We start from the raw sequence: 15031 nt of genomic DNA on the forward strand, positions 1-15031 counted from the left end.
TTTGCAGAGATAAAATTTAGGTTGCTATGATGCTTTTTTTTTTTCTTTCAGTTTTTAGATACTAGCCTAGGATTTAAATACTGGACGTAGCTATGAGTAAACTCCAAATGAATACCTATCAATATAGTCATTGATCTATATTTTCAGTCTTATTTGCAGTAGTAAAACACTATGGAGAAAATGAGCATTTAATATCATTAAATACTGAATGTGTCATTCAGTATTTTAGGACATCTACATAGGTCAAAATAAATTGGGATTGAAAGGATTTAATAGCATACATTAATTACAGAATAATAAATTACTCTGTATAATTCAAGGCCTCCAATTTTATCTTTTAAATATGTATGTACTTGGAGTAGCTGCATAATTACTTCAGTCTTCCTTCCACTTCAGTTTTAGACTGAGTTGTGAACAGTGCACACCCTCCTGCCCACCCCATGCACGTATACACTTATAGCCACTCACATAATCTCGTTTCATTTATGGAACCAGTTTTAAATAACCAATAACATATTGGAATGCAATCTTCAAACATACTAAAAGCATTGCAAATCCAGCTGAATAAAAATCCAGAATAGGTCTTCCATTCCTTTCATAGGACACAGAACCAAATGTGCAGCCAAATGATCCTTCCATTAAGGACACATTCTCGTTTTTGGAGGAGAAAATCAAAGGAGTCTACTCCAGAAGCACCCAGTCTGTTAAACCGCATTATTGAAATGAACTTGGGAAATGATAACACACACCTTCCTGTCCATCCTCATCAGTTCAGAATTTGGAAGGGCAAAGGAAGTGGAATGTATGCTCAATTGCGGCAGTAAATACTAGGCTGTAGCAGATTGTTTCACTGTTAAATACAGTAATGGGTTTTTAATGGCTGCTGTCCAAAATTACACTGGAGAAAAATGGTTTATTAGTAATAATAATAGCTGGCACTTTTATCTTCAAAGCACTTTACAAATATTAGCTCATTAATCCTCTACCACTGGGAGGGTGCGTTAATGTTTCTATCCTCAGTTTACAGCTGGTGAGACAGGAAAATAGAAGATAGAAACCAAGTTTTCAAAAGGAGGTTTTGTGTATGGAGGTCAATTTCCAATTCAAACAACTCATATCAATTTTTATATATAATTGGATGGTATTCACTCTGACAACTGTCATTCCTTTTTTGAGGGGATAGTAATTAAGGTCAAATCCAATTTATTTGAACTTGATTCACATGAGATGCACCTGAATTGCTCATTCCTGGTCCTTTAGCATTATTTCAAGCAAATCAATTGTGTTCAGAATCCATTCAGCCCAAATCAATTACATGCAGAAACCTGTATGCATGGAAAAAGGTCTCTTGAGACCCTTTGAAATTTAGCTCCACTGAGAGTTGCTGGAGATCACAATGTGAAACAGGGTCAAGGTCAAATTTAAACACCTTTATTCTGGCTTTCTATTTTTAACCATTCACTCAGATCTCCTTTCTGGAAAATACTATATGTCTCAAATTAGTGAACAATAATAAACAACCCAAACAGTCTATTATTCCTTCTGGTGTAGTCTATAGATGGTAAAATTATTATTGTTTTTCTTTCTTTACTTGCCACCAAGGACAATGTTTTCAATTCTTTGCCATTGTACAATGCCTTAAGTGTTTTAATTGAATAAATTATTTCCCCACTGTGTCATTGTACAGAACAAGTTTACAAAGTCTCTGAATTTATAACACAAAAATAAATGCATTTGTTAAGGAGCCAAGTGCTATATTCTAAAGAAGCAGGCATGGATCAAACAAAAGCCTTATAGCAAATTCATTCCATATAGTCCAAGGAAATGGGATCTACTGTCTAGACAAAGCAGAAAGCAAACACATTTCTGCCACTATCTATTACATAAAAAAGTCTTTTGGAGTCAGTGTTCGAGAATGCTATTTATATTTTGCATATTAAAAAATTAACATTTTTCTAAATACCACATACCCCAAAAATCAAATACCTCTCAAAATTCCCAAATATATTGACCATGCCTAGAATAGGGTTGATTTTTTTCCCTCCAAAGCCTTATCTTAATTGACAGCTGCTAATAAAGACAGTGCCACCATTATGATAGGTGTCATTTTCAAAACCAGTCAGCCTGGGATATGGCATCCGCCGTTGCCAACTATGTCTATCTTAATCTGGAGTGGCAGATACACCTTTGTGGAAATGCCAACAGTGTAATGCAATTGGTTACATATAATACCCAGATGTGAGGGAAATCTATGCATATTGAGATTATAGAGTATCAGAAACATTTCTGCCAAGAAATAAAAGATGGTAATGAAGGTAAGCAAAAGCTTTGGTGAGGGTAAAGGTTGATTTTTACATATACTGGTGCCCAGGACACATTTCAGGAGGACTCAGACATCATACACTTAAATGACATGATTTTGCAGAAAACACAAATGTCTTTCTTTCCCAATGTATCTCCCACATGGGAGTGTCTCACCCACATGGGAATGTCTCATAGCAAATCTTTGCAACAATAATTTTAAATCCTCTTTTTAAATGCCACCACTCTGAGGATTAGCATTCAATATCATGTAATACTTTAGGAGGAGCCCTTAATTATCTACTTTCTGTATGACAAAATAACACACAGAAGAGGCAAATCTGGATGGCCCTTGAGAAAGACCATAGTTAAGAGAATCCTGCTAATCCCAGGATGCCGGTACTATGGACGTTGCACAGGTGGGAAATGAAGTCCAAGAGTGAAAAGAATGGGTATGTAATGAACTGAATGTGTGTCTCTTCCAAATTCATATGTTGAAACCCTAATCTCAATGAAAAGGTATTTGGAGGAGTAGCATTTGCAAGGGAATTAGATCATGAGGGTGGGGCCCTCATGAATGTGATTAGTACCCTTATAAAAGGGATACTGGAGAACTCTTGCACTCTTTTTGCCATTCTCACCATGAAGGTATGATGAGACGTCAGCAGTCTGCAAATCAGAAGAAGGCTTTCATGAGAACCAGACCATGCTGGAAACCTGATATCAGGCTTCCAGTCCCCCGAACTGTGAGAAACAAATTTCTATTGTTTATAAACCTCCCCTTCTGCGGTACTTTGTTACAGCAGTCTTGACTAAGATGGGGTGTTGAGGGGTCTGCTGGACTCAAAGGCAGCACAATGTAGTAGTTAAAGAGCTTGGGGCTGAAGATTAGATACTTTTGAGTTGGAGTACTGGCTTGGCCACTCCCAAGTCATATTGTGTGACCCTGGACAAGGACACCCTATGTCTGTGACACTCAGCATTAAATGAATATTATCATAACAGTACTTTCCTCAAAACACTGATGCAGGGATTATAAAATACATCATAAACATTTAGTAAGTGACAGGTAATTTAACTGTTTGCCTGACATAGCCTCAGTTCTGTCTCTAGCACGAAGCAGTTATTCAATAAAAGCCTTTAATGATTGGTCACTGTCAATGTCTCATAGCACACCCAATAAGTCAATCATTTAATCAGTCAATGTATAATGGAATTAAGGAAGCTATAAAAAAATCAAATCTCCTTATCTTTGGGCAGGATTATATTCAACCTTGGACAGAAAACTGGTGAATTTTTCAGTATTTGCCCTAGAATCATTGCATCCCTCAGCTTATATGTTAACTCTGAATTTGCTTTTTAAAAACAAATCAGTTATACAATATTTCTCTTTTCTTTCAAAGAAGGAAATTTAAAAGCTGTAGAATGTATTATGAGCTGAGTTACATATGACGGTATCTGCACTTTCATTCTGGCTTCATTCACCACTGCCCAGCCTACTATTCAACCTTACTTCAGTTTTTTTCCTCTATAAAATAAGCTAACAACCTATCCCTTTTTGTCTGCCCTGTTGCTGAAAAAGTCAAATTAGATATGGGAAAATTCTGTAAAAAGCTTAAAGTACTCAAATAATGATTTTTTAAACAGAAATATTCAGTAGTAATCTTCTAAATGAATGTAAATGCTGTGTTGAATGTCAAGGGTCTCGGAAAAGGTCAGTGCTTGTCTTCCCCTTGAACCTTTGCACAAGAGATGTGTTATTTCTTTGAACACATCAATATGTAAGACATCCCATAGTAAGCTGATATCCTATCACATCACTTTCTTTAGTGGTCTTCAACACAGTAGCAAACTGAATTCACAGTCAGCTCTAATAGCATCAAATCATTAAAAAATCTCCAAAAATTTCTCACCAATTTACTTTCTATTACTTTGGAAACTATGTTCCTTAGCAGGGTAAATACAAATTTCTCGTATCAGGATGCTACCAATATATCCTTGATCTAGTTCCTCGTCCTCTTTATCCTGATAACACTGCACCACAGAGGGGGAGCCCTTCAGAGATCCAAATATTCAGGTCACAATGACTTTAGGCTATCAGAGATTTATCTGAGGGTATTTCCACTTCTTGCTGCTGCTGCTGCTGCTAAGTCGCTTCAGTCGTGTCCGACTCTGTGCAACCCCATAGACGGCAGCCCACCAGGCTCCGCCGTCCCTGGGATTCTCCAGGCAAGAATACTGGAGTGGGTTGCCATTTCCTTCTCCAGTGCATGAATGGGAAAAGTGAAAGTGAAGTCGCTCAGTCGTGTCCGACTCTTAGCGACCCCATGGACTGTAGCCTACCAGGTTCCTCCGTCCATGGGATTTTCCAGGCAAGAGTACTGGGCACATCTATAATCCCTAGAGTTAAAATCACCACTTACAGCAAAAGCTTTTGTTAAGGAGAAACCTCTGCTAAAAGTGCAAACCTGTTACCAAAGAAGCTAGAATGCATTGTTTGCATTATTCACTGTGCTTTACAGCTTTCTCTTGGAAGGCAGAGATAATTCAAGGGAAAGGACAAGCTTGTTTTGAAGCTTGAAGCTTCAACTGAAACCCACTTCTGGCCGTGAGCGTGCCCACCTGGGGCAATGAAGGAGGAATATGACTTGGAGGTGGCCAAGCCAGTACTCCAACTCAACGAGAAAGAGGAAGAGGAAATGATGGCCTTGAATGCAGATTTCAGGATTCTCCCTTTTGTCCAGCTTTAGGCAGTTCGAGTTTTCTTCTTCCCCCTTACACAAGTTCTATAAATGGAAAGCCTTCAGGGTGTGCTGGATATTCTTCAGTAGCTCTCCAGATTCATATTTATTCTCCACCTTCCTCCAGGCTGCTCTGTGCAGAGGGAACCAACTGCAGCAGATCCCTTGGACCAGGCCCCTTTGTCCTCTGACTGCTGATGGGTACAGCCACTGGGAGGAAGCAGGACATCTCGGGGTAGGAGGAGACCAGTGTCCTGCGACTTGACAATGGCTATGTTTCTCTAAAACCACAGGTTCTGTCTGCAACCTTCTCCAGAGCTACGGCTTCCATCTTTCAGTAACTTCTTTCTCCTGTCATCCCTCTAGACTAAGGCCCAGGGTTGCCTCAGCAGTCTTTCCTTGCTGGCTTCCCTCGGCTCTGCCCCAAAAGATGTGGTTGGTCTCTTCTTTAAACTTCCTTCAATTGCCCCATTTGAGTACCACTTATATACAAGAACAAAAAAAAAAAAATCAAGTGAAAGCAAGAGAGTGCCGGCTTTTATCCAGAGGAGATAAAAACCTCTGGGTCCTTTAACACTGGCAAGAGAACATGCTATCCTCTTGCAGTGGATGGTACGCTGCCACCAGGGCATTCAGGTCCAATACTACAAGATCATCACGTTTCTCAAGATAAGTCAGAAATATGAATTTTATGTGAAATCCCTGGTTTTAAAACATTGGCGTAAGTATTTTATAAATATGTCTTAGGCCAAAGAAAACACATATGTAGACTGGGTTCAGTCCAAGGGACATAGGGCTGGATCTTAAATAGACTACAGTGTCTCGTTAAAAAAATATCTGTTTTTCCTTATAATGCAGAATTATATCAAGAAACATAGAAATTCTCATCTGTACAACTCTTTCCTACACAATTAATTAATCTAAAAACAATAACTTTCTCTCCCTCATTTGAAATCTCATAGCAAAAATTGAGAACTATCTGGAACCCAAAAGTGACAAGAATCTTGATATCTAGGATTGTTCTAAATGTATGAATCTAATCAAATCACATAGTTTCTGCATGGCTCTCTCCATTCATCCGCAAAATCAGGATAATGACTTTTTTCCTACCATCTTCACAGGGACATTTGGCTGAAAAATGAAATAATACATAGTAAATGAAAAGCACATTTGAGCTCTTCAGAGAATAAAGTACTGTATAAACCAAAAGGATTAGTAAGAAAAACCTCAGAGGTTTGTCAGAGCTTTTCTTCTTTTCCAACCACATTTCATGATGCCAAGGTAACTGTAAGTCAATGCCTCAGGCCAGCACAATGTTATAGAAGACCTCCCCAAATCTAAGGCGGTGGTTCTCAACTCTGGCATTACTATTTCACTGGGGTTTTTCAAAAATCCACATGCCTGGTCACTACTTCCAAGAATTCTTACTGAATTTATCTGGGTTGGCAGTTTTTAAAAAGTTCTCTAGATGATTCTCATTTCAGTCAAGCCTGAAAACTACTACCCAGGATTTTTCAAACATGTGAAACAATCACTCCCTGCATATGTACATCTAATTGATGTAGGTATAAACAATGTTCCATGATTTTAATAGTAACATAATGTGCTGTGCCGTGCTGTGCTGAGTAACTCAGTTGTGTCTGACTCTTGGCCCGCCAGGCTCCTCTGTCCATGGGGACTCTCCAGGCAAGAATACTAGAGTGGGTTGCCATGCCCTCTTCCAGGGGATCTTTCCAATCCAAGGATCAAACTCAGGTATCCCGCATTGCAGGCAGATTCTTTACCAGCTGAGCCACCAATAAGTTCACACTTATTCATATACATAGACACACTCACATCTATCTTTTATTCATTCACACACTGAGCAAGGAATAAAAATTATTATAATAAAAATTCCAGAATTTATTGAGTGCTTAATGCATTCTAAGTTGTCTACATAGATTGCTGCATATAACATTCATAATGACACACATGAGCTGGGTACGGATTTGTTGTTGCTGTTCAGTCACTAAGCCATGTCCAAATCTGTGCGACCGCATGAACTGCAGCATGCCAGGCTCCTCTGTCCTCCACTATCTCCTGAGTTTGTTCAGTTTCATGTCCACTGAGTCAGTGATGCCATCTAACCATCTCATTCTCTCCCACCTCCTTCTCCTTTTGCCTTCCCAGCATCAGGGTCTTTTCCAATGAGTTGGCCCTTCGCATCATGTGACCAAAGTACTGGAGTTTCAGCTTCAGCAACAGTTCTTCCAGTGAATATTCAGACTTGATTTCCTTTAGGACTGACTGGTTTGGGTATAGATAGTACTCCACATCTCCATAGATGAAATCAGTTTTAGACAGGTTAAAATGACTTACTCAGGACCATGCATTGAGGAATTAACAGAACTGGACTGGGAACCCTGGCAGCCTGACTCTTACAGCCATGATATTTACGTAATAACTACCACACCCTGTTTGCTTCCCACTGTGACAGAACCTGTAGTGTTTAAAAGATAAGTAAAATGAAGCATGTGGCCTCAAAAAGATTCTGCCATCTGATAAGGGAATTACGATACAGACTAAACTTCACATGTTAAATAGGAAAATGGTACACTGTCGTCCCTGGAATTAGGGAGAGGTAGATGGGAAGATGGGCAATGCCTGGCTTTACTAAGTTTCTACTTCACAGCTATAGAGGAAATTAGATGTATTCAGACATCCAAAGAGAGAATGTAATAAGACCATCAGGGGAAAAAAAAAAAAAACCTGGTCAAAGAACAGACTGCATTTATATCATTTATATATTAGCCATTCAGCACATTTATTATTCTTATCACCTCCTGGTATGGATTGAATGTTTACGCCTCCCTAAATTTACCAAATTATCATCTCAACCAGCAAACCACGACTTTTGAAGAATTCACCACAGTTCAAAATTTATTTCTGATTCTTACTGAAAAATTGTGCACAAACCCAACTGTAACACACATGTGTACACACACACACACACTCCTAATGTGACTTCCAAAGAGGTAAACAAGTTGCAATTTTTGGTAGTAATAAACTAATATGAAAATTATGTAAAAAATTTTACAGAAAAATTTTAAAAACTGAAAACAGAATATTCTTTCTCTTTGTATTTTTATTATCTAAACACAATGGGAAGGTAAGCAAGACCATTTTTTTATCCACAATACATAAAATCTCAATTAGTTATGGCCTATTTGTGCACTGACTAAAAACATTCGTTAACAAAACAGAATTTTCTAGTTTACTGGATAAATATACCAGGAGAAATTGCAGAATAATGTTAGGTTGCCAGGCAACCGCTGCTCTACTCCCTCATTCATCAAGCTTCTTATCCCACTGCTAGAGAATTCCAACCAATTTGTTTCTTGGGAAAATTATAGTGACTTTCAGTAACACAATAACACTTTTATTCTCAGAAGATAAACTTAGATGTTCTTTTGATCAAAGGGATGTGTTAATTCATTATTCTCTACATGGTGCTAATGAGAAAGCTATAATTAACCAACTACACTATTGCAACACATATAAAATAAACTGCAGTAATTAGTAATGCTTAAGGTGTTAACCAGCCTCCAAAATTAGAAAATACAGAGTCTTTCCCCCAATAAAGATGCAGAGAAAGGAGAAATAACCATATCTAATTAAACTGAGAATTGTTTCCATTCCCTTTCCTCCTCCCCTGCAAAAGTAGGAGAGGCTCAGGATCGCCAAAATGTGAGAGATTTCATTTTAAAAGCAGAGAAAATGGCTCAATGCCAAAATTTACCTGTAGGTAGACATAAAATGCTGGAGAATAATGTAATCTTTTCTTTGAAAGAATGCTTAGCACAATATTTTTCCAGGAATGAATAGAAAGAATATTATGCTTTCACTCATTAGCTGTGTTAACTTAGCATATTGTATGTAAATCACCATAATAATTGCATTCTCTTCAGACTGAATTAGTTAGAATGAAGCTGTAATCAAAATGTTCATAATTGAAAATATAGTATTCTTGGCCTCGTTTTGAAAACATAACAAGGGACACTGATTGAATCAAATAATATAGTACATCACTGAAAATAGCCTTGTTATAGAGGTACATTGTTTCTCTAGATTATATCTTGGCATGTCAATTAGCTCCCCAAATCTGGATTTGTCATGGTTTTTTACTGTTACCCTTTGTCTTCAGCCTAACTTCAGCTTTCCAAGTGCAAAATCTAAGATTGACTTATTAGATTTTTTTTTTTTAGGGAAAATATAAAATAGTAAAAAGCTAAATTTTGTTTCTAAAATGTGTTAGACTCTATGGCACTGCTGGCTGTCATAAATCAAAGGGCAAAATAATTTCCAATAAATGGAACATTTAATGCCAATGCTCCTGGGAAAGAATATGTAAATGATCACATGAATGTCAGGCAAGCTGTCACAGTAATTCCTCAAGGTACCCTTTAAAGATGACATATTCACTGTGAAGAAGGGGGCATTGGTTGTCTTGCAAAAGTCAAACTTGAAGCAATACTCTACTATATGAACTGATACAGGGCTTCCTGACATTCATTTCTTCAAATCTAATGCCATTAGCCACCCTCTATTACTTAATTTTCTTTTATGAGATAAAAATCAGTAGAATCTCAAATCTGCCTTAAATCATTACTTTTACTTAGATTTCCCCATTAAAAAAAATGAGTCTAAAATATTTCAAAAAGCATATTTGGGTCAAACAACCTTCAGTCTTCAAAGGTTTCAGAAGCTAATTATAAAAACCAAGCTCCAATCCAGCAAATATTTTCCTAGGTGAGATGCACTTTGTAAAAGTCATAAGGAGCTTTGTGATAGTGACATCTGTCTGGTTTCACTTGCTTCAGAGCCATCAAAATATGCCAATATTCTAAAAAGCAAGTAATTTTTAAATGAATTTAATACTAGTTCATTTAATGAGATGAATTCACTTTAAGGTAATAAATATATTATGTGCAATATCAAATTCTAGCAGACCTGTAATTAGGTAAAGGGGATATATAACTTGCTCATTACTGGATATGTTGGAGCACCTATACAACCAAGAGTAGTTATAAACATCCATAGCCTTTTCTTTAAAGGTGCATAAAGACCCATAAGGTGCAACAGAGAACAATCTGGAAAACATACATTAATCATCACAGTCCCGAACTTCTGCAGTGAAGAGAACAAACATGCCTGGAAAGAGATTTTAATAAACTGTCCTAGCCAGTACTCTTACCTGCCCAGAAATAACTATTTGTCTCCATTTATTCACTGACAATATTCACGAGTTTGTGAGAAATGGTTATATACTATGTGCTCTGCCATTACTGGAGGGAAATCCACAGCAGTACGTAGGGCCATAAAATAGAAATCCCCATTATACACTAGACTCTAGAACCAAGTTAAATTTTGACAGTCACAGGGTGATCCATCCTAAAAATAATGAAATTAAGACAAAGGAAACTGCAATATTAGCAGATGAGAGAGGAAACATTTTTACACACAAAGCAGTAAAGTCAACAATTTTTTGTTCTCGTTACTAAAAGTTTCCATAAACAGTTTTCTAAGTTTCTTTCCCCATCCGGTTGGTTAATTTATGTCTTCGAATCTGTTGGAAATCAAAGCTTTGCAGAAGATGGACTGGACAGTAATACTAATGTCAATCGATGTTCTCTAAAATTAGAAATCAGTATTTTGCCTTCAGTAAGAACGCAGAGAAAAGAGAAGACACCCTATCTACTTAAACTGAGGATTAATTTATAATAGCAGAAACGGGGTCAGCAACCATAACTTTAGTGTTGATGACGCATCAGACGCTGAGCTAAACTGTTTACTGGTTATCTTACTCCACTTGCTCAAAAACCCAAAAAGGAAGGTGTTGATACTACCCCTATTATTTAAAAGGGGAAACTGAGGCACCGGGTAAACGACTCGTCCAAAACCACACATCTCAGAGCTATGAACACACGTCAGCGCGACGAGAGACTCTGCCTTGCACGAGCCCAGGTAGCTCACCAGTTGCCCACCTCCGCGCGCACGCGCAAACATGCCCCCCACCTCGGGCGTTCCGTGAGCGCGCCATCGCGCACGCGCATGCCCTAGCACCACTTGCCCACTCTGGGGGCTCTTTGGGAGTCCCCCCTCCCACCCTGGCGGAGCTGAACCCCGGCGTCCCTCACGTTTGGCTGAAACTGAGTCTTCCTCCGCGCCTTGTCGCCCTGCTGTGTCACTACACACCTGCCTTCAGTAGCTCACCTCCTACCCCTTCGCCGCCCGCCCTTCGGCTGACAGCCTGACCACCCAACCCCGCGCTCGCCCCAGGATGCGACTCGGGGTGTGGGTACCTGAGCCCTCGCGGTGGCGGCTTCTTCAGCTCCTGGCTTTTCGCAGGAATTCCTCAGTCCTTCCCCCGGCTGAGAAAGTGAGACTCGCAGTGAGCAAGAGGAGTGGGAATGAAGGGGCTGGCTGGCGTTCCCCAGCCTCCCGGCTCCAGTCCCAGCTCTCCAGATTAATCACTTTCTCCCTGCTCCCCCCAACCCCCACGCACACTCTCACTCAAAAAAAGAAGGGAGGGAGAGAGGCACAAAGAGGAAGAAGGGACCATCCGTGACTGGCATCTCTAGCTCCCCCAGCTCCGCTACCAGGGAGCCATGGCAACCACGCCCCCGACCTGCACCCTCATCCCCTCCGTGGTCTGAGGAGGTGGAGTCCCTAACCCTCCCGGTTTTCTCGCCTCCCGCCCCCCGCCACCAACCCAGGTGTCCAAAATCTCCCTTTTCAAGCTGGCGGCGCGTATCAAACCCCACCGGCATGTGTAATCGTCCCTTGAGAGTGGGAGCAAGACAGTGGGGCGGCGATGTTGGCCAAAGAGAACTGAACCCTACGACCCAAGAGATGGTAGGGGGCAGGGAGGAGTCATGCCAGGACTGACCCTCAAACCCAGCTGGACTTCGCAGCCCCCACCTGAGTGAGGCTGGAATCTCCAGGAGGGTCTGGAGTCCTCTCCAGAGGGTAGCAAGAGATGCAGGTAAGGGAGGCTGGAGAAAAGACAGAGTCAACCTACCTACCCGTGACCAAGAGGAGAAAGTGGGAGCTGGAGGATTCGAGGAGCCGCTTTACTCCGTCCGACCGACCAGAACCTCCTGAATCCAGCCTCAGCCACCAGGGGGCGGGGCTGGGAAAGGGGGTGTCTCTAACTGGCCGAAGGCTGAGGAAACCTCGGACCACCCTACTTTGTGCAATGACGGAGCCCTGACTACGCACCATCACCGACCCACCATGGGTTGAATCCCTCCCCCCTGGAGCAAACCCATTATCCTCTTTCGGTCTCGCTCAAAGAGTTGGGGAGCTCCCCCGGGCTAACAAGACAGAAGCACATTAACCACCGCCCCCACCCCCCCACCCCCAGCACACCTGAGTCGCTCCCAGTACCAGATCCGTTCCGTACCTTCCTTCGAGGAAACCGCTCCTTCAAGCTGTCTTGGAGCGGGAGAAGGGGGTGGAAGTCCAGCAGCTCCCGGCGGATGCACGGGAGTTTCTCGCCGGCAGCTCCCAGCCGATCTGCACGCGGGTCTGCCCGTGGAGAGGCCGCCGCGCCCCTCCCACCGCCGGCAGTGGCCGCGAGGACGCGGACCTGTTCTGGCTTGCTCTCGGATCCACACCCTCCCCGCAGAGGGAGGCTCGCGCAGCTCCTTTCTGCGGTGGTTCTGCCCACCCACCCCACGCCCACGCCGCTTATTCCTCCTCCCTTTCCTCGCTCCCTTGGGACAGGGAGAGTTACAGGCTTAAGACTTTTATTTCATGGTGAAAAGCAAAGGACGAAGCCCAAACTTTGCTCGCCATTTTCCATGTCTATGGTTAAAAGAGGTAGGATCGTTGCCCCTTTTATCTGCAAAAGAGAAATTTTAAAGTCCGTCTGCCTCCTGATAGCTCCACACACAGACACACACAGACACAGGTCGCCAGTCTGGTTTTCTCCCAGAGCTGCATGTTGGAGGGGTGTGGTGCCATGGACCTATTTAATTTTGTTTTTTTCCTTTTTGCTCTCATTACTCATTTAGAGGCGTGATGAGGCTTGCTATTCAATTTATAAATGATGCTACTTCCGTAAACTGGCAAATTACTGGTATATGAATGTATGCACCTTCTTCTGTTACCATTTTTTAATTGTCCTATTACTTATGGTCAATAATTTTATCATATTGTTCCCTAACATTTTTCCTACTTATTCTGTATTAATACACTAATGAATTAATTAATGCATTAATTATTAAATAGAAAAAAGTCTTGGGTGCTTATTTCCACTACAAAAGGCCACTTCTGTTGCCTTATCAATTCCCCCCAAAATGCAATTTTTATTTGAAGATTCCAAAATTAATCTGGGAAAGCTACAATCCTTGCAGTATAAAGTGATTTTTATACCCCTTTCATTTTTTCCCCCACCATAATCATATTTTCCAAAAATTTCACACAATACCACTTTTTAAAAATTTTTGTTGAATTTATGTTCTCTTTGATGGTTAGAGAATCATTGACTTCTAAGTTTTACTCTACTAAGGCAGTGAGATTGACCTTACAGTCTGGTTTTGTCCATTGAACAATGAGGGCATTTAGAGATGTGAGCCCCCTTCAGAGTTGGATGCTGCTATAGTGAGCAGCAAGGGGAAGGCAACTCAGGATTCTGCTTCGCAAGTAACTGAATAAAATATTTTGAAAATGAATAAATGGACTTTAAAATTTTAATAATTGCTAACCTTGGAGCCCCAATTCTGTCAGTTCATGTGTGGGCATGGCTCTTACTGACTGTGTGGCAAATTGCAAATGCAAGTGAGGGCAGGATTTGTCCTGAGTTTAAACTGAACTGCTGGAGTAATTTCTTTGCCTGAGGCATCATTATTCACATGGCATGTTTTCTAAAGTAGAAACAAAGATAGGATATTGAATAAAATTCCAACAGGGAAAGTACTGTATCTGTAAGAAAACATTTCAGAGGTCAACAAGACACAAAGCCAAGTTGATCTCCTGAGTATATCACCTTCTTGTAAGCATCAGCTGAGCAGAAGACTCAGAACTCCATCCTGGTCAAAGCAACAGAGTACTGAAACCTATTGCTGTTCTTTGCTTTACAGTGTGTTTGCTTGACATTTGGATCCCTATTTAAAAAACAAATGTTTGTTGAGCACCTACTAATTATCAGTCACTGTTCTAGGAGCAAGGGTACAGTGGAAAATTCAACAGGCAAGGATAGTTGCTTGTTTTTAAATTAACTACCCAAAGATAAATAAGAGAATAGCAAGGCATGATACCTGAAATAAGAAGATGATGTGTCAGTTCTTAAACATGGGTTTTTCTTGAAAGGGGAAAAAACATGATTCTGCATGTAAATCAGGAAATAGCCCAAGAGTAAACCTATGGCTTGAGGACAACATTAAGGCCTCATGTACAAAAAAAGCTTTACCCCAGGCAAGTACATTTTAAGAAAGAAGTGAGGGAGAGAGGGAAAAGGCAGGCTAGGGAAAAGGTAGGAAGGGAGGGAGGAAGGAAGACAGGCAAATGATTAAGCAAGAAAGGAAAATAGAATTTGAGAGAAAGAATTTTATCCAACTAAAGGAAGTTTGTTTGTTTTTTAAGGAATTCAAAATGGAGGCAGTGACTTAAACTTCCACATCCAAGAAACACTTCATAGTTATTACCAACAAAGATAATTTCATATTTTTAATACATGTTCAAGGACAGGCAACCAATTCAGGCTTTCCCATCCCAAGAAAATTACAGATCTACTGCCTCTGCTTCTAGAAAAGACTGGAACCTGACACCAGAAGGCAGCCTTCAGCCTAAATGGATGTTTGCTGAAGATACCTTCTGCTGCTGCTCTGAAATCCTCTCTTGGCTCCCATTCTCCGGTCTGACACTCTATTCAGCACATTTCTCACTCTACAAACAATCCTTATCTATCAGCCATCACACCTTTGCATGTGGGTGCTGGAGAAAGA

The 15031-nt window shown here is 40.6% G+C and overlaps 1 protein-coding gene across 15 annotated transcripts in view; it reads right to left on the reverse strand.

The window, feature by feature from the left end:
- The window catches only part of CHL1 (cell adhesion molecule L1 like), a 461636-nt gene that overhangs the window by 209392 nt on the left and 237213 nt on the right, over window positions 1–15031 (reverse strand). For 2 of the 15 annotated variants that reach the window (XM_081528263.1, XM_081528249.1), the window contains exon 1: window positions 12487–12751. The exons of 5 other annotated variants lie outside the window; for them this stretch is intronic. The gene's annotated coding sequence lies outside the window, so the exon portion shown is untranslated. Of the gene's footprint in view, window positions 1–11383; window positions 11453–12102; window positions 12340–12486; window positions 12752–15031 lie in introns of those variants that run through there. 8 more of the 15 variants (XM_081528264.1, XM_081528254.1, XM_081528259.1 and 5 more) reach the window with 6 other exon arrangements.

This window comes from Giraffa tippelskirchi, chromosome 9 (assembly GCF_054371585.1).
Source record: "Giraffa tippelskirchi isolate mGirTip1 chromosome 9, T2T-mGirTip1v1.2.pri, whole genome shotgun sequence".
NCBI classification, from domain to species: Eukaryota; Metazoa; Chordata; class Mammalia; order Artiodactyla; family Giraffidae; genus Giraffa; species Giraffa tippelskirchi.